Consider the following 19399-nt stretch of genomic DNA (forward strand, 5'->3'; position numbering starts at 1 on the left):
TGCAGACAGTTGATGTGCAGGGACTTGTTTTGATATAATACGTGCTTCAGCAGTAGCGTTTCTAGGTACAAACATAACTTGTTTCGATAGCGATGAAGCGTTGAAATTTCCTTCTTCTTTACCTTGCATCTCTTCTTGAGATGTTTGCACTTCGACAGAACGTGTAGTAGGCTTAGGAAATGAAGTAAAATCATCAAGCTGTAATGGCAATGAATTTTCTTCTTCTTCTACTTTCCCTTTACTACTGTTTTGATCAACATCATTATCCTTATTATCATAATCATGATCTTGCCTCTCTTTATCTTGAAGTTTGTGCTCAGTAACAGAACTTGCAGCAGGCCTAGACAGCAAGGGAGAATTAAAAATCTCTCGCAGAGGTGTACTTTTTAAACATAAATCAGTGTTCGCTGGAATATGGTTGAGCTCTTTGTATTTTGTTCCCGATGAAGCTACATTACACGCGGCTTCATGACGTTGAGCGTTGTATGCGTTCTTGAACTCTCTTCTACAATGTTTGCATTGAAAAATCGTCCTACATGATATCTCATGACGTCTCCTGTGATAGCTTCGGGAAAATGCTTTTCCACACTCTTCGCAAATATACCTAGAAATAGGTTTTTCCATGACGGACTTTTATCTTCTGCTAACAGATTCTTCTTTAAATCTACTCGACATTTGTTACTCTCTACTTCGATGATGCGAACAGCTTAGCGATTAATAGTAAACTAACACAAAAGCGTATAACCAAGGTAGCAACAGTAAGGTTTAAGCCCATCAAGATGGCAAGAGTGAGGTTAGCGACGTTCTGCTGTTGGATTTTAAATTCCGCGCTGTAACATGCATAAGGTGGCAGCCTTGAGGTTTACTGCCGTAAAGATGGCAGCAGTGAGGTTAGCGACGCTCTATTGTCCTTCAAAGTGAGGTTAGGGTTCGTCAAGAAGACAGCTGTCAAAAAAGCACGTGGCTATGTTTATCAAACAAGAGCACGTGGTCGTGACGTCACGGTCACTTCATCAATCCTTAGCTCTACGTCGTTAAGAGCAGCATTAGGATTAGCTATGTTTAAAAATCTTAGGAACAGAGCAGCAGTATGAATAGCCATGTTTTAAAGCGTGTAGACATCACCTATCGATTTTACATGCATCGACTCTCGTACTAAACTTCTTCCGCTAGATCGTGCTGCTATCTTAGCATAACCTATACGCATGACCTTAAAGTACAATGAATAGTCATGTTTCAACGCGTGTACGCATCAACTATCGATTTTGCATGTATCGAATCTCGTACTGAACTTCTTCGGGTAGATTGTGCAGGTATCTTAGCATGAACTTAAAGTACAAAGAATAGCCATGTTTCAAAGCGTGTACACAACACCTATCGATTTCGCATTCATCGAGTCTCGTACTAAACTTCTTGCGCTAGATTGCGCTGCTATCTTAGCATAACCTATACCCATGAACTTAAAGTACAAAGAATAGCCATGTTTCAAAGCGTGTACATATTACTTATCGATTTTGCAAGCATCGACTCTCGTACTAAACTTCTTCCTCTAGATTGTGCTGCTATCTTAGCATAACCTATGTGCATGAACTTAAAGTACAAAGAATAATCATGTTTCAAAGCGTGTACAGATCACCCTGAACTTCTCCCGCTAGATTGTACTCCTATCTTAGCATAGCCTATACGCACGAACTTAAAGCACAAAAATAACGATGTTTAACAGCGTGTACACATCACCTATTGATTTTGCATGCATCGACTATTTTTTACCGCCAGAGTGTACAACGATCGCATATGTGTATTGCTAACGTATGTGTATAAAGTTAAAGCACAAAGAATAGCTATGCTCTAAATCGTGTACACATCACCTATCAATTTTGCATGCATCGACTATCGTACTAAACTTCTACCGCTAGAGTGTACAACGTTCGCAATTGTGTGCTGCTACCTATGTGCGTGAACTTAAAGCACAAAGAATAGCGTGTACACAACACGAGTCAATTTTGCATGCATTAACTCTTGTACTAAACTTCTGTCACAACAGCGTGCGATCATCGCTTGTGTGTGCTGCAATCTTAACATAACCTATGTGCACGAAGTTAAAGCACAAAGAATACCCAAGTTCAAAGCGTGTACACATCACCTATCGATTTTGCATGCATCGTCTTTCTTACTAAACTTTTCCACTAGAGCGTGCAACAACCTTATAAGTATGCTGCTAACTTAGTATAACTTATACGCATGAACTTAAAGCATAAAGAATAGCGATGTATAAAAATCTTGTGAACATAGCAGCAGCAGTAAGAATAGCAATGTTTTAAAAGCGTGTACGCATTGCCTATCGATTATACATGCATCAACTAGAGTACTAAACTTCTCCCGCTAGAGTGTGCTGCTATCTTAGCATAACCTATGTGCACGGATTTAAAGCACAAAGAATAGTTAAGTTTCAAAGCGTGTACACAACACCTATCGATTTTGCATGCATCAACTATCGTACTAAACACATTCCGCTAGAATGTACAACGTTCGCATGTGTTTGCTCTGCTACTTTAGCATGACCTATGCGAACGAACTTAAAGCACAAAGAATAGCGATCTTTGAAAATCTTGGGAACATAGTAGCAGTAAGAATAGCAAGGTTTAAAAGCGTGTACGTATCACCTTTTGATAATTCATGCATCTTCTACTAGAGCACGTGACCATCGCTTGTACGTGTGCTGCTATCTTAATATATCCTATGTGCACGAACTTAAAGCATAAAAAATAGTTGTGAGTAAAAATTTTGTGAACATAGCAGAGTGTTTACTACGTAGGTGTAGACATTGAACATTGCATGCTGAAGCAGCATACTACGTGACCGTGACGTTACGACCACGTGCTCTTGTTTGGTAAACATAGCCACGTGCTTTTTTGACAGCTGTCTTCTTGACGAACCCTAACCTCACTTTGAAGGACAATAGAGCGTCGCTAACCTCACTGCTGCCATCTTTACGGCAGTAAACCTCAAGGCTGCCACCTTATGCATGTTACAGCGCGGAATTTAAAATCCAACAGCAGAACGTCGCTAACCTCACTCTTGCCATCTTGATGGGCTTAAACCTTACTGTTGCTACCTTGGTTATACGCTTTTGTGTTAGTTTACTATTAATCGCTAAGCTGTTCGCATCATCGAAGTAGAGAATAACAAATGTCGAGTAGATTTAAAGAAGAATCTGTTAGCAGAAGATAAAAGTCCGTCATGGAAAAACCTATTTCTAGGTATATTTGCGAAGAGTGTGGAAAAGCATTTTCCCGAAGCTATCACAGGAGACGTCATGAGATATCATGTAGGACGATTTTTCAATGCAAACATTGTAGAAGAGAGTTCAAGAACGCATACAACGCTCAACGTCATGAAGCCGCGTGTAATGTAGCTTCATCGGGAACAAAATACAAAGAGCTCAACCATATTCCAGCGAACACTGATTTATGTTTAAAAAGTACACCTCTGCGAGAGATTTTTAATTCTCCCTTGCTGTCTAGGCCTGCTGCAAGTTCTGTTACTGAGCACAAACTTCAAGATAAAGAGAGGCAAGATCATGATTATGATAATAAGGATAATGATGTTGATCAAAACAGTAGTAAAGGGAAAGTAGAAGAAGAAGAAAATTCATTGCCATTACAGCTTGATGATTTTACTTCATTTCCTAAGCCTACTACACGTTCTGTCGAAGTGCAAACATCTCAAGAAGAGATGCAAGGTAAAGAAGAAGGAAATTTCAACGCTTCATCGCTATCGAAACAAGTTATGTTTGTACCTAGAAACGCTACTGCTGAAGCACGTATTATATCAAAACAAGTCCCTGCACATCAACTGTCTGCATATAGACTCAAAGTTCACAACAAGCCTCTGTTACCCTATGTAGATATAAGCTACTGTAAAGACCCCAACGTACTGGTAAAACGTTTACAACTGCTAAGAGCCTATCATGATGCTGGTTACACACAGTACAAAGAAGATATTTTTGAAATAGAGCATGAATTACGTCGTGTTGGTATTATTAAGTAAGCGCTTACCCTCACCTAAGTCATCCATCTGTAGTATATAGTCGATCGAGTAGCTATATTCGTATAGATTATTTCCCAACATTCTCCCTTCCTTAGGGTGTTAACTCCGCCTCTAGTTGTAGAGCCGGTCTCAAGCCCGGATAAAGAGAGGAGAGGCGCCCTAGCCCTTTAGCCCATTAGCCCATTAGCCCATTAGCCCTTTAGCCCTTTAGCCCTTTAGCCCTTTAGCCCATTAGCCCTTTAGCCCATTAGCCCTTTAGCCAAGGAATGTGCGGTAATCTAATCTTCTTAGAACAAAGGTATCCCCTGACATGTTCTAAACACATGTTGTATCGAGTACAGTGTTCTATTATAGTCTTGATCACTTATTTAGTGTTCTAAACACTTCAATCAATGTTCCGATCACATGATAAAGTTAACGGCATAGAGTGCGGTGTTCGATTCTAGTCTTGTTATGTTTCTTTAGTGATTTGCAAGTCTAAACATGCATAATGACGTCATCACTGCAGCACATGCTTACTCTAGCTATCCCGATGCAGGTTTAAACTTGTTCGATAGAGCTATACCTTGACATAAGAGGAGGCCTTAACAGCTTATGTATAGCCGCTATTGTTTAAAGATAGCTGCTGTGAAGAAAAAGCACGTCGAATTTTTCAAATTACCTGCCACCACATTTCAAAGGTATGAGGTTTAGTGCTGTAAAGATACCTGCACGATGCAAAGCTAACTTTCTTCATCAGAGCAGCCACCATCTTGTGTGAGCACCTCTAGGCCGTATCATAAGCAGCTGTGTATAGTCACCGTCTTGTCGCTGCTACCTCCCGCAAGCACCCCTAGGGCGTCTCATAAGAGCAGCAGCCATCTTGTGCAAGCGCTCTTAAGCTGTCTCATAAGAAGCTATGTATAGTCACCATCTTGTAGAAATAGATAGCTGCCAATGCCAAAGGGCCTAAGTAAGGATCGAACCGTCGATCTCATCATTAGACTATGTTTTTTTCATGTTCCTGATACTGCAAACCTAGGTATCAGGTAGAAAAATTTTATCCGTTTTCGAGATATTTAACATTTTGCATTTAAGCCCCAAATTTAATGAATCGAACCTGCACGGTACGTTATACTCTCTACCATAGCTAGACCTGATCATGTTACGAAGACTTACTTCAATACAAGCTAAAACAGAGTGAATGCCAAAGGGCCTAAGTAGGAACCGAACCGTTGATCTCATCATTAGACTATGTTTTACTTGATCCTCGTACTGCGAACCGAGGTATTGGGCAGAACATTTTTTGTCCGTTTTGCTCTACGATGCACTGCTTTCGAGATATTTAACATTTTGCATTTAAGCCCTAAATTTAATGAATCGAACTAGCACGACACGTTAGTCTCTAAGCTAAGAGCAGCAGCCATCTTGCGCAAGCACCCTTAAGGCGTCTCATAAGGAGACGTGTATAGCCGCCATCTTGTGTCCGCCATCTTGCGCAAGTATCCTTAGGGCGTCTCTAGCCATCTTGTGCAAGGACCCTTAAGCCGCCTCATAAGATCAGCCGCTATCTTGCGCAAGCATCCCTAGGTTATCTCATAAGGAGCCATGTATAACTGCCATCTTGCGCAAGCATCCCAAGGGCGTCTCATAAGAACCTGTGTATAGCAGCCATCTTGCGTAAGCACCCTTAAGGAGTCATGTATAGCCGCCATCTTATGCAATTAGCGTTGAGAGAGGACTGCTGTAGAATTTTTCTTTTTAAATTATCCACCACCACATTTCAAAGGTATCTAGCTAAAGATAGCAGCACTGCGTATGACAGGTGACGAATTTACATCTACTGCGATAAAGAGGGCAGCACGGTGCTCAAAGATGGCGGATGATAGCTGTCAAAAAAGCACGTAGCTATGTTTACCAAACAAGAGCATGTGGAATTTGCCGCCACCACATTTCAAACTAAAGAGGGCAGCACTATGCTCTGTTGATTAAAGATGGCGGATGGTAGCTGACAAAAAAGCACGTGAGTTTGTTTCCAAACAAGAGCACGTGGAATTTTTCAATTTGCCGCCACCACATTTCAAAGGTATCTAGCTAAAGATGGCAGCACGGTGCTCTCTTGATTAAAGATGGTAGATGATAGCTAACAGAACTTTTCAAATTGCCCGCTACTACATGCTTAAGGTAGTAGCCATAAAGAGGGCAGCACGGTGTTCTGTAGATTAAAGATGGCGGGTGATAGGTGATGAAATTGCCCGCATGATAGCAGCACGGTGCTCTGTTGATTAAAGATGGCGGATGACAGCTGTCAAAAAAGCACATGGCTTTGTTTCCAAACAAGAGCACGTGGAATTTGCCGCCACCACATTTCAACTAAAGATGGCGGCACGGTGCTCTCTTGATTAAAGATGGTGGATGATAGCTAACAGAACTTTTCAAATTGCCCGCTACTACATGCTTAAGGTAGTAGCCATAAAGAGGGCAGCACGGTGTTCTGTAGATTAAAGATGGCGGGTGATAGGTGATGAAATTGCCCGCATGATAGCAGCACGGTGCTCTGTTGATTAAAGATGGCGGATGACAGCTGTCAAAAAGCACATGGCTTTGTTTCCAAACAAGAGCACGTAGAATTTACCGCCACCACGTTTCAAACTAAAGAGGGCAGCACTGTGCTCTATAGATTAAAGATGGCAGATGACAGCTGTCAAAAAAGCACGTGAGTTTGTTTTCAAACAAGAGCACGTGGAATTTTTCAATTTGCCGCCACCACATAGAGGGCAGCACTGTTCTCTCTGGATTAAAGATGGCTGCTTGTCGAAAAGCATTTTTCAAATTATCCGCCACCACATTTCAAAGGTAAGTAGCTAAAGAGGGCAGCACTGTGCTCTATAGATTAAAGATGGTGGATGACAGCTGTCAAAAAAAACACGTGGCTTTGTTTACCTCACGCTAGTTAGGTTAAGTTGGTAGCACTAAGGTTTAGACCCGTCAAGATGGCAGCACTGCCGATGACAGGTGACGAAAGTGGGCAGCACAGTGCTTTGTGGTTTAAAGATGGCGGATGACAGCTGTCAAAACAGCACGTGGCTTTGTTTAACACGCGCTAGTTAGGTTAAGTTGGTAGCACTAAGGTTTAGGCCCGCCAAGATGACAGCACTGCCGATGACAGGTGACGCAAGAGGGCAGCACAGTGCTCTGTAGTTTAAAGATGGCGGATGACAGCTGTCAAAAAAGCATGTGGCTGTCAAAAAGCACGTGGCTTTGTTTACCAAGCGCTAGTGAGGTTAAGTTGGTAGCACTAAGGTTTAGGCTCGTCAAGATGGCAGCACTGCCGATGACAGGTGATGAATTTTACATCTACTACGATAAAGAGGGCAGCACAGTGCTCTGTGGTTTAAAGATGGCGGATGACAGCTGTCAAAAAAGCACGTGGCTGTCAAAAAGCACGTGGCTTTGTTTACCTCGCGCTAGTTAGGTTAAGTTGGTACTACTGAGGTTTAGGCCCGTCAAGATGGCAGTACTGAGGTTAGCGGTGCGTTGTTGTCTGTCAAAAAGCACGTGGCTTTGTTTACAAATTCAAATTTCCCGCGGGAGGTGGAGGAGGTATCTGGGAGGCCTCTGGCTGAGGTGGAGGTGGAGGTGGCCACTGGGAGGCCTCTGGCTGAGGTGGAGGTGGAGGTGGCCACTGGGAGGCCTCTGGCTGAGGTGGAGGTGGAGGTGGCCACTGGGAGCCGGAGGTGGCGGTGGCCGCAGAACTGTCCAATTATACTACTGTTTTAGATATATAATCCACCGAAATTCGCGATCTGCCTCGTTTTCTGCGAGAATCCACCAAAATTCCCGATCTGACTCGTTTTCTATTAGATTACGGCACGTTTCCTCCCATTTTTCAATCTTCCTTTCCAGCAATCGATTTCGTACTTCCCGGGCTAGGCTCAGGTATTCCTCCCGGTCAGTTGAGTCCGTAAATCTTTGCCATCTTTTCCTATAATAATTGTAATATGTATGAAATCCTTCAGGAGATCCGGCGCGGTGTCATATTGGGTGCTTTGGCGGCACTGAACCCGCGGCCGGACTGCATTCTTAGTCATTAGTCGTCCAGGAGCCGTTGCCAGCGCGGTCCGCACATTTGACGACGGTCCGGAACATTATTATTATTATTATTATTATTATTATTATTATTATTATTATTATTACTATTATGTGTTGCTGGAGTGGCTGATGACAGGGAAAACCGGAGTATCCGGAGAAAAACCGGTCCCGCCTCCGGTTTTTCCAGCACGAATGTCACATGGAGTGACCGGGTTTTGAACCACGGAACCCAGCTGTGAGAGGCCGGCGCGCTGCCGCCTGAGCAACGGAGGATACTTATAAGTACATTAAGAACAGTAAAATCAATTGGTCTCACCTCCTTCTACACCCCACCGCCGTTAAGTTTATTTACCGCCACCCCCGCACCCCCCTTCCAAAAAAAAATTAAAAGAAGGCTTGTTTCTTTATGTTTAAAGGGGATTCCAAACACCAATGTTCACGTCTATTGCCTTCAGTTTTGAGATATAAGTATCCCCATAAAAATTATTTTTTTCACTTCATTTCACACTACTCTTCCCCCCCCCCTAAGTGAATTTTCCCGCAAAAAATACTTGTTTCTTTAATAGTAAAAGATCTTCTAAATACCAATTATCATGACTCTAACTTCTTCAGTTTTGATTTATGTGTCCCCATGAAAGGAATTCAACTCCTTTACACTCCCACCCTCCAAGATGGTTTCCCCACCAAAACGCGTTTTTCTTTGTTTTTAAAGGAGATCTAAATACGCATTTTCACGTCTGTAACAACTTTAGTTTTTATTAGATGTATGCATTCTCATACAATCAAGTCAATTAAATTTTCAATTCTTGCACCCCCCCCCCCCCTTCATTGGATTTTCCGAGAATACGTCTTTCTTTACTTTTAAAGCAGATTGCAAATATCAAATTTCACGTCTGTAACATCTTCATTTTTGAGATATCAGTAGCCTAATTCAAAGAAGTCAACACCATTTTCAGTCACTTTTACCCACCCCCCACCAGCCAAGTGGTATTTCTGAAAACTAAAAATACACGATTCGTTATGTTTAATAGAGATAAAAAAACCATTTTTCACTTCTGTAATATGTTAAGTTTTTTAGATATACTGTAAAAATTCTCATTTTAAAATTTCACCCCTTTTGAGTTCCCCTTAAGTGGAGTTTCCAAAAACAAATCACCTATGTTTCTTCACATTTACAGGAGATTCCAAACACCCACTTTTTACGTCTGTAACATTTTACGTTTCCAAGATATTCTGTAAATATAGTCTTTCAAAAAATTCACCCCAATTTGTCACTCCTGTTTAACCGCCATTAATTGGATTTTCCGAAAACTAAAAAATACATGTTTCTTTATTTTTAAAGGAGGTCCCATATACAAATTTTTAGTTCTGTAATATCTTCAGGTTCTGAAATATAAGTATCCTCATTAAAGGCATTCAACCCATTTTTCACCCTTTTACACCCCTCCTATTGGGATTTACAGGAAACAAAAAATACGTGTTCCTTTATTTTTAGAGGAGATTCTAACTACCAATTTTTACATCTGTAAATTTTAAAGTTTTAAGATGTAGACACACTCATTTTAAAAAATTCACCCCCCTTTTCACCCCCCAATATTTGGATATTCCAAAAACGAAAGAATACGTGTTTCTTTACTTTTAAAGTAGATCCCAAATACCAATTTTCAGGTCTGTAGTATCTTCAGGTTCTGAGATATAAGTAGCCTCATTAAAGGCATTCAACCAATTTTTCACCCCTTTTCACGATTCCTATTGTGATTTTCTGAAAACAAAAAAATGCGTGTTTCTTTATTTTTAATGAAGATTCTAAATACCAATTTTTACATCTGCAAACTTTAAAAGTTTGGAGATATAGATTCACTCATTTTTAAAATTCACCCCGTTTTCACCCTCCCATTAATTGGATTTTCCAAAAACAAAAAAATACGTGTTTCTTTATTTTTAAGAGAGATCAAAAGTACCAATTTTCAGGTCTGTAATATCTTCAGTTTCTGAGATATAAGCACCGGTATCCTGATTAGGCATTCAACCCCTTTTTCACCCTTTTTCACCCCTCCTATTGGGATTGTCTGAAAACAAAAAAATACGTGTTTCCTTATTTTTAAAGAAGATTCTAAATACCAATTTTCACATCTGTAAACTTTTAAAGTTTTGAGATATAAACACACTAATTTTAAAATTTTGCCCCCCTTTTCACCCCCTTAGCGATGGAATATCCAAAAATCCTCTCTTAGCGAGCACCTACATCTTAATATGATTATATCCCCAAAATTTCATTTCTTTATGTCCAGTAGTTTTGGCTCAGCGATGATGAATCAGTCAGTCAGTCAGGACAAACTACTTTATATATATAGATTAATTCGCACTGGACATGAAAACTAGTGCTTTTGCTGCTCAATAAATTTAAAAACAGACTATGACCACAGTGTCACTGTTAATGATGTTCTTTGCTATAATAAAAAAAGACTATTATTTGTTCAGAATTGTTACCGGTACTCAACATAAAATCACGTTCTTTAACTTGACTGTGGCACCATTTAAAGGGACAACACTGCCAATAAATTTCACAAGTTTGTTCCTCTGGTGGGATATTTTACAGGTACTTAAGTAGAAGGCTTTTTCATCTGAGCATTATTTCATGTATGATAACGAATGTATGTTAGGCATAAAATATATTGTTTAAGTAATGTTTGTTATTGATGAGTTACAAAAATTAGAATTCTACTTAATATAAACTAACAAAAGGTTGACCTCAATCCAAAAGTAAATGTGTGTATTGGGTCTGTAGAATTCATTAATCAGAAATGGGGATTAAAGATGGCAGGTTAAAAGTGTAACATCAAACAAAATTTCACATAACAAATAAAAGATTTATTTACACTCTTCATAAAACTGAACACACAAACAAAATAACAATAGCATCACACAATGCAGTATACATTAATAACCCAAGCTACTATCTAGTAGGAAGCTGTATTAGTGATTAAAACTATAAGACTTTACAATGGAGACCAATCTTTATAGTCAATAACTATGAGAACCATCTCATTATTCAGCTATGTATAGGCATTTGGTAGTCATTCTATGAAAGCAACTGTGATTAATTTAAGTATGAATGCCAGTACTGCTACACTATTGTCGTTTATATAATAATTGTACTTTATTTTCTGAACTTCATGTTGATAAACATTTTTGATAGATTCAAATTTGAGTTAAACTTATTCTAAGTTTGGAATTAAATCAAAGTTTGCAATAAAGTAGCCAAAAGAAGGGGGAAGAGAATCTGTAGACATACGTAATATCTTTGGCAGAGGACAATAAAATACTGTACACTACTTAAGTGGTACGTTAAAGTAGCCTACTTATAATGAAGTGTTGGCATAGAGTTTTTTCCCAAGTTGGCTCTTTTATTTGATGAGGAAGTTGAGAACATGATGGAGCCACTTGACTTCTAAGCTGAGTGTCCTGAATTTTAAACTTAGTAACTTGTATTAAGACTTTCATTATAACCAGAGCATGAAGGTAAGAAAAGGCATCTACCCTTAAAACCCAGGTAAGTTTCAGACTGAGTCTTGGTTCACTGCCAACACCATACAAACATGGAAAGGTAATGCTTTGATAATTTTAAAAGAAAATTACTTTCATTTGATGATGAAAACATATGCATATTTTTCAGTCTGTCGCTGGTGCCATGTAATATTGTGAGTTTCAACACTGACTGTAAATCTTGACTGCTCACTTGCTTTAAGTCTCATTCATTTAAACATGTTGGAGCCATCTGAATAATTCAAAAGAGAAATCCTAAGATTTTGTAGAGAACGATGACCTCTTCAAGTTTGAACACCATGATTATCATCGATACAGACAATGGTGCCCAAGAAGATTAAATAATGCCTCTGATATTTTAGATTGTAAATAATCTGTCAAAGCTGAAGAGAAAGTTTATAAAAATTACAGAAAAGGAGAAAGAGGGGAGAACTTTACCACATAGTGTCAAGTGTCAATATCATGCACAGATGACACATTCACTGCTGGTAATGAAACTATTTGGATTATTTGATATCTTTGCTACCTGTCTGATAACACAAAACCAAATGTTTCTTTATGAGAGTAAAAGATATAAAACCTTTCAATATGACATTAGACTTGCATCAGATTACCAGTTTATTTGTTTGGCTCCATGGCTGAGTGGTCTTCGTTTCAATTCCCAATCAGGTCAAGCGATTCTAATCCTAAGTGGTTAATTCCCATGGCTCTGGAACTGGATGTCCACCATACTAATATGTAGATGCCATCCACCCTTGCAGTATGTGCAGGGATGTATTCACTATTGCTTGTTTTCGTGGTGGTTGATAGGATGATGATGATGATGATGATGATGATGTTTATTATTATTTCTTTCTTTGTTATGCCCATTCAAAGAGTGCATTTGATGATGATGATGATCCTTGTTGTTTTAAGGGGCCTAACATCGAAGGTCATTGGCCCCAAGTGCGTTTGAACTTGTTTGTACGCCTGATGGTTTCTCCTTCTTATCCTCCCAAAATGTTATTGTTGTTGTTGTTGTTGTTGTTGTATCTTATAGCTAGCCTGGATTACAATCCATCAGCTTTCTTGCATTCCATTATAGTGGAGTGAGATTTCCTGAAGTTCATGCTGTCACATCAAGTTTGTTGGAATGTAGCAGGTGTTTCTTATCCATTTTGCTTTCAGGGGCATGGCAAAGTGTGCATTTTTTGGTTCTCAGGATGTTGATTTGTTTCAGATGAGCTGCAAGACAGTTGTGGCCAATGTTAAGTCTGAAGAAGGCTACAGCTTCTCTTCTTGGTTTTGTTTTATACTGATCCCATTTAGCATCAATATCCTTCCATAATTTGGTTTCTGCTGTTTTCTTTGCCATTTCTTCATGCCTTTTTTAAATAGTATTTTTCAGAATCCTTTTTGCTGACATAAAATCAGTTTTACTAACAGGTTGTTTAGTGTGGTACCTTTTTTGGCTAATCTGTCTGCTTCTTCATTACCTGTTATTCCATCATGAGAAGGAATCCACTGAAATGAGATCTGTTTGTGGAGTCTTTGGAGGGTTTTTAACATACATAGAATTTCTTTGAGTTCTTTATTTTGGGACATTATTTGATGAGATGGCTTGGATGGCTGCTTTTGCATCTGTAGGGATAAAAATATTTGGCAATCATTGTTTCTGCCTAATAACTGTTGTAGTGCATGGGAAATTGCTTTTATCTCTGCAACAAAATTTGTTTTATTTTGCCCTACTGGGAAGTGGAGTGAGAAGAGAGATGAATGTATTTTTGCCCCAGTTCTGTTTTCCTTGTCCTGTGAGCCATCTGTACGGTATATATTTTTAGTAATTGATTAGATGGATATCTTTCTTCTATTGTACAGAGGGCCAGCTGTCTTAGATCATATGGTGAACAGTCTTTCTTCCAAGCCTCTTCTTGCAAAGTAAGATCTACAGTTACTTGTATATATTCAATAGGGTTGACTGGTATACAGAGTGGTTCAAGTTTTATTTGCAGATTGCTGTTATTAATATATTCTTTGGCAAGACTCAAAGTATCCTTTTGGGTTTTAAGATTGGGGCTAGTAACTGTTTTTTTGGCCCAGGTCATTTGGAGTAGTCTTTGTAAGCTGAGATATGCGTTGGCTGTTTGTTGTTTTATCCCTTCTTCTCTTGGTAAGTTGTGGGTATACAACTGTAAGGCGGTTACAGGCGTGGTTTTTATTGCACCTGTTATGATTCGTAGGGCATTATTCTGACACCTCTCAAGGCGATCAATGTTTGATTGCGGTGCTGTAGTAAGTACTTCACTGCTATATTTTATAATAGGTTTGATGTAAGTGTTGTAGGTTCTGTTGAGTGTGTCTTGAGTGCTCCCCAAGTTGTTCCTGCTAGTCTCCTTAGCAATTTAATCTGTTTGTTTACTTTCTCCTCCACATGTTGTATGTTTTTGGTCCAGTTCAGCTTCTTGTCCATGATGATACCTAGGTACTTCATGAATGCACTGTGTTGCATCTTGCATTCTGTGGACCACTTCCAACCAGTTTTCTTTTTAGGTTTATTAACGAATTTGTGCTTGGCTCCACGATCTTCTATGATGTCATCTGTGATATTCATTTCTTGGGGGTCTGCCTTAGTTTCTTCTAGCCAGTTTATTTTGACCTTCTTTGAGTTGATTACTTTAAATAATATTTTGGTGAGTCTGTCACTGTCCATTCCACAGATATGGCCACAGAATTTCAGGTGTATCTTGCGTACGGTATCAGTGAACCTGTCAGTTAATGAGTAGAGGTCCTCTGTTCTCCTCTTAGTCCACACTCCATTTTCTCTTGTGGGATTATTATTATTATTATTATTATTATTATTATTATTATTATTATTATTATTATTATTATTATTATTATTATTTGCACTGTGTTCAACTAGATCTGTCTTCCTTTCACATACCAGTATTAGGAAAGTATAAGTTTACCTTCTACTTCACATGCTCCTTTGACCTACTACTGTGTTATGAGATATCTTGAAAGTAAACTTAGGCTTCTGTTCCATACTGCTGGATGGACATATCTGCTCTCCAGCCAATAGAAGCTTCACTTTCTGCAGGAAGTTATTTTGGAACATTAAGAAATCCTCTTTCTCTGAAGTATGCAAACTCTCTATCTTCACATATCCCAGCAGATACAGAAAACAAGAGAGAAAACTTTTCAAATGAGATATTTTAGGGAAGTAAATGAAGGTCTTCTTCTTCCTGATCTTTTCCCTATTAAATGGGGTAAACATTTGGAGTGGATTTGACCAATATTTACAGCCAGGTTCCCTTTCTTCTTCCAATGGTATGTGCAGGGATGTATACAGTATGGTTGTTTTTGTGGTGGTTGGTACACGTGATGTATTGTATGCAAATGAAGAGAAGTGTATTAAGAAAAAAGCAAATACCTAGTCTCTGAGCCAAAGAAATGAACCATATGGACCATATGCAATTTAAACCCCTGGCCTGTCAGTAATCGAACCCTGGAGCCCTTTGAACTAAAGGCCAGGTCACTGACCACTCAGCCAAGGAGCCCGATAGGTAAGTAATTGAAGGTCAAGAATTGAAATTGGATTAAAGAAGACATTTTCTTCAGCTTATTCCAGATATTTCTGGGGGTCACTGGAACCATCCTCATTTTTCTCTTGGCCGAGGGTTTAAGTCCAGATGCCTTTCTTTATCACACACGATTTTTCACTGGAAAGTTACAACCCAGGACTAACTGGGATTCAGACCTCACTCATCCAAACAGGTAGTCAGCAGGTAATAGCCCCAAGAAAATTGAAGTAAATAAAATTAGCTATGTATAATATAATGATTGAAATTGTATATATAATTGATATAAATATTATTTATAAATAGCATAATCTAGAATATTTACATCTAGAATATTTAAATATGACTTATGGCTGCCTATACATACTGAGAACACTGAGACAGTTGCCAATAGCCTTGTTAAAAGTACGTTTCAAATATTTGCCACCTTTTATCTATATCTATATACAGCTTTAGTAAGCGTGAGTTATTTTTAACTTTGTTGAAACGCATTATAATATAACATTCTCTTATAGTTACCCAAGAGTCCGTATCTCAGATTAAATACGGTTACTTTGCAACAGATAATGATGAGCGAATTAAAATTAAAAATATTGTATTAAAGAAGTAGGTAACAAAAATAGATATAAAGATAATAATTTGTACAAGTTTATAAAATTGTCTTACCTAACACAAGGGTCTGTATTTCAGATTAAATACTTTGTGACAAAAAACTCATCATCATAGGTTGTTAAGGAAGTTGGTAACAAAATAGAGGTAAAAATAACAATTTGTACAAGTCTGAAATCATAAAATACATGTATGTTATGGATATACAAAATATATCTAAGTAAAGAATACTGCTTAGTATAAGAGAACTCAGGTACATGTAAAATATAACTAAACATAACTATAGTACGTGAACCTTTTCTTGATACCTGAGCTCCCTAGTGCTTAATCGGAACTTGGTATCAAGAAAAGGTTCGCGTACTGTACTGATACTAGTATTAATAAAGAAAAGTGTGAGCTCAGTGCTGAGATAGACTGAGATTCTAGAAGGATGCTATCAAACATATTACATACAGTAGTTTCTATCTTCAATGTAGTCTTTGAAAACTGTTAGCATTAATTTCTTATTTATTTTCCTTGCTATTACAACCTTTTCCATTAGCATGAAATGTATTGAGAAGACATATATATACAGGATCTCTCTTACAAACCCCGACCAAGTGCACGGTGTTTGTACTCTGCGCTACAGCAGCTGCCTAAGCCCAAGTTACACCGCGCGGGGCCGCCCTGCTTTAAGCGTGTATACGATCTTATATGAAATCTTACCTTATAAAAGATGATGGAAATGTCATCCTTCATAATGAGGGACTTCATAAATACCATTAGGATTTTCTGCACATCAATAGTGAGAGTTATGACTGTTCACACGACCATTAAGATGAAACTAGGCCTCATCCGTAAAGAACACCAGCTGTGGGTCGAATGAACGATCATTCAATGATGCAAGATACCACTCACAATATCTCACTCCTGTAGCTGAATCAGCAGGTTTTAAACAAAATAATAATAATAATAATAATAATAATAATCGTATGGCCTCAGCTACCATGTGCAGACATTTCAATTTGACGCCATCTGGCTGTCTGCTCATCAATTTCGACGTTCCGTTTTACTCTAGGCCCACTAGATGGCAGACCAAGTAAACCGAAACTCTCTTGGGCGTCTATGGCTGAGATTTAATGAATTTTGTCGGGTAAACACCAAATGTGTCACCAGAGATCTTTCACATGCCGACATCGTACGACATGGAGTGTCGAATGGACTTTTTTCCGCCCTTCAAAAATCTGACTACCTCTCCCAGGTTTGAACCCACTGTCTTGGGATCCGGAGGCCGACACTCTACCACTGATCCACAGAGGCAGCTTAGGTTTTAAACAATGCGCCCATGTTAACCTGTACAGTTCGATGTGTAGCAGCTTTGTAGCTCTGTGCGCAGAAGAAAACGAAACCCCTATTTGTTGTGCTAATTTGGTGAGTGATTTATTCGGTGTCCGTTCAAGATTCACACCAACGTCATCTAGCTTTTCTTCTTTTAAAACTGTTCATGTGCACACATGTTTTTTATTGAGCACTGACCCAGTAGTTTCAAATTTATTTACAATTACATGACTCTGTACTCATGAAGGCGGCATTTCATCAGGAAATTACTGAACAAATGCATCGCGTACCCATCGAGCCGACTTGTACTTAAAATAACTTTTACATATGAAAATATGGTGTTGCAATGATAACTGTCTCACTATGTTAACAGCTGAGATTCAGATTGACTATTGATGCTAGGTTGCACATGTGCACGCTCCTTGCAAGGTCAAGAACTAAACACGTGCCTTCCATACAGCTGCTTAGGTCTTGGAGATTAAAAGTGCCACTGGACAGTCTGGCTTTATAAGAGAGACCCTGTATATAAATGTACAGAACTCATGCCTGTTGTGATCCTTTCAAAGCATGACGTTTCTTAATGTTGTACTCAGTGTGCTGCCTATAATTTTTGGTAAATGGAGGTCCTTTAGAGAAAGAGGATTGAAATATGATAATGGCAGCTGGTACCTTGTAAGTACCTAGGTCTACATTTTATACAAACAAGTGAGCATATGATATGTCATGACAGGCTGTATAAATGAAAAAGTTGAATGTGGTGGTACAATAGCTATTATTTTAAGGAAGGAGCAAAAGAATTGCATTCTCAGTCTCTACGTGTAGAAGATCAAAGAGCAATATAGAGGTACCAAGGCTCATTTTTGTAAAGCAAGAGCAAGAAATATTTTTGTTTTTGTTTTTAGAGACAATTTAAAGTTGATAGCCTTTGGAATGGATTCTCAGCTTTTCTAAATCATCATAAGGCATTTAAAGGCAACAATAATCTATATGACCAACTGAAATGTCCAAAATACACTTAAAGGAAAACTAGCTTTTGGTTAGAGTAAATTTCTGTAGATCGAAGAAATCCAATGCCAGAAAGCACTTGATTTGTATCAAAACAAATTTCCCTAATTAAAATAACAACTGTTAAAAAGTAATTTAATTTATCTGTACCTTAAATACTGAAATTTCACTTGCATATTGATCAATTACAGTGTTAAAATGTTGAAAATCACAAAAATCTGTAACAAAAATTTGGTTCCCAAGATGTATTTTTGACCTACCTTTAGCCTATCAGAATACTAAATTCATACTTCTTTGTGGTTATAGTTTTATAATATATATTTTTAGCCCTTAAACATATTTAAAAATTTGTTCACGTACCGTATTGTCATTTTTAATGATCTATGGTACAAAGCTCATTTCTGATTTGTCAAGAGTTAAATATACAAATTAGTTTGCTTTTATATAGATTGTGAGCCAATACCTAGCTACTGGGTGTAACTGCATATTTTGCCAGCAATTTGAATACAATAAATAAATTATTATTATTATTATTATTATTATTATTATTATTATTAGTATTATTATTATTATTATTATTATTATTATTATTATTATTATTATTACAGTAGTAGTAATGTATCAATATTATTTTGAAATCTACCTCCTGAATTAGTGTACAGTATAAATGTTTGAGCCCTAGTAACAATCTCTGGTTCATTTGTATACAAGTCTGTCATAATTTATCCTGAAGAGAGAAAAGAAAGAAGTCAATGGGGTAATTGAATCAACCTAAGAAAGTACAAAATGTGTGACAGATTTTTAAACATCAGAATTTTTCAGTTTTAACTTAGAAATCAGCACACTGTGACAGATAGATCTCCTAGACAATCCTAAATTTGATATATATCAACTAAAACAACATTACCAGTACTGTTTCAGCATATATGGATATGTATGTATATTTGGATTAGTATTTGAATAATGAAATCCTTACTTACAGACTGCATCTTAATAATTCTATGAGAGGGAAGAAAAAGCAACTCTGCTCAACAAATCTGAATAGAGGTTTTATATATATCTATAGGAAGAGGTCCTTAACTTTTTTAAAGAAACTACTATAAAAGGACTCAGTTCTTTTATGTAGCAAGGATATTAAAACATGTCTTGAAAAATATCAATTGAATGAATCCTAATTTGTAAATATCACAAGGTCAGCGCCACTCTTCTACAAAGTAACAAATACCCTTTGGTAATAACCTAGT

This window comes from Anabrus simplex, chromosome 1 (genome assembly GCF_040414725.1).
Source record: "Anabrus simplex isolate iqAnaSimp1 chromosome 1, ASM4041472v1, whole genome shotgun sequence".
Taxonomy (NCBI): Eukaryota; Metazoa; Arthropoda; class Insecta; order Orthoptera; family Tettigoniidae; genus Anabrus; species Anabrus simplex.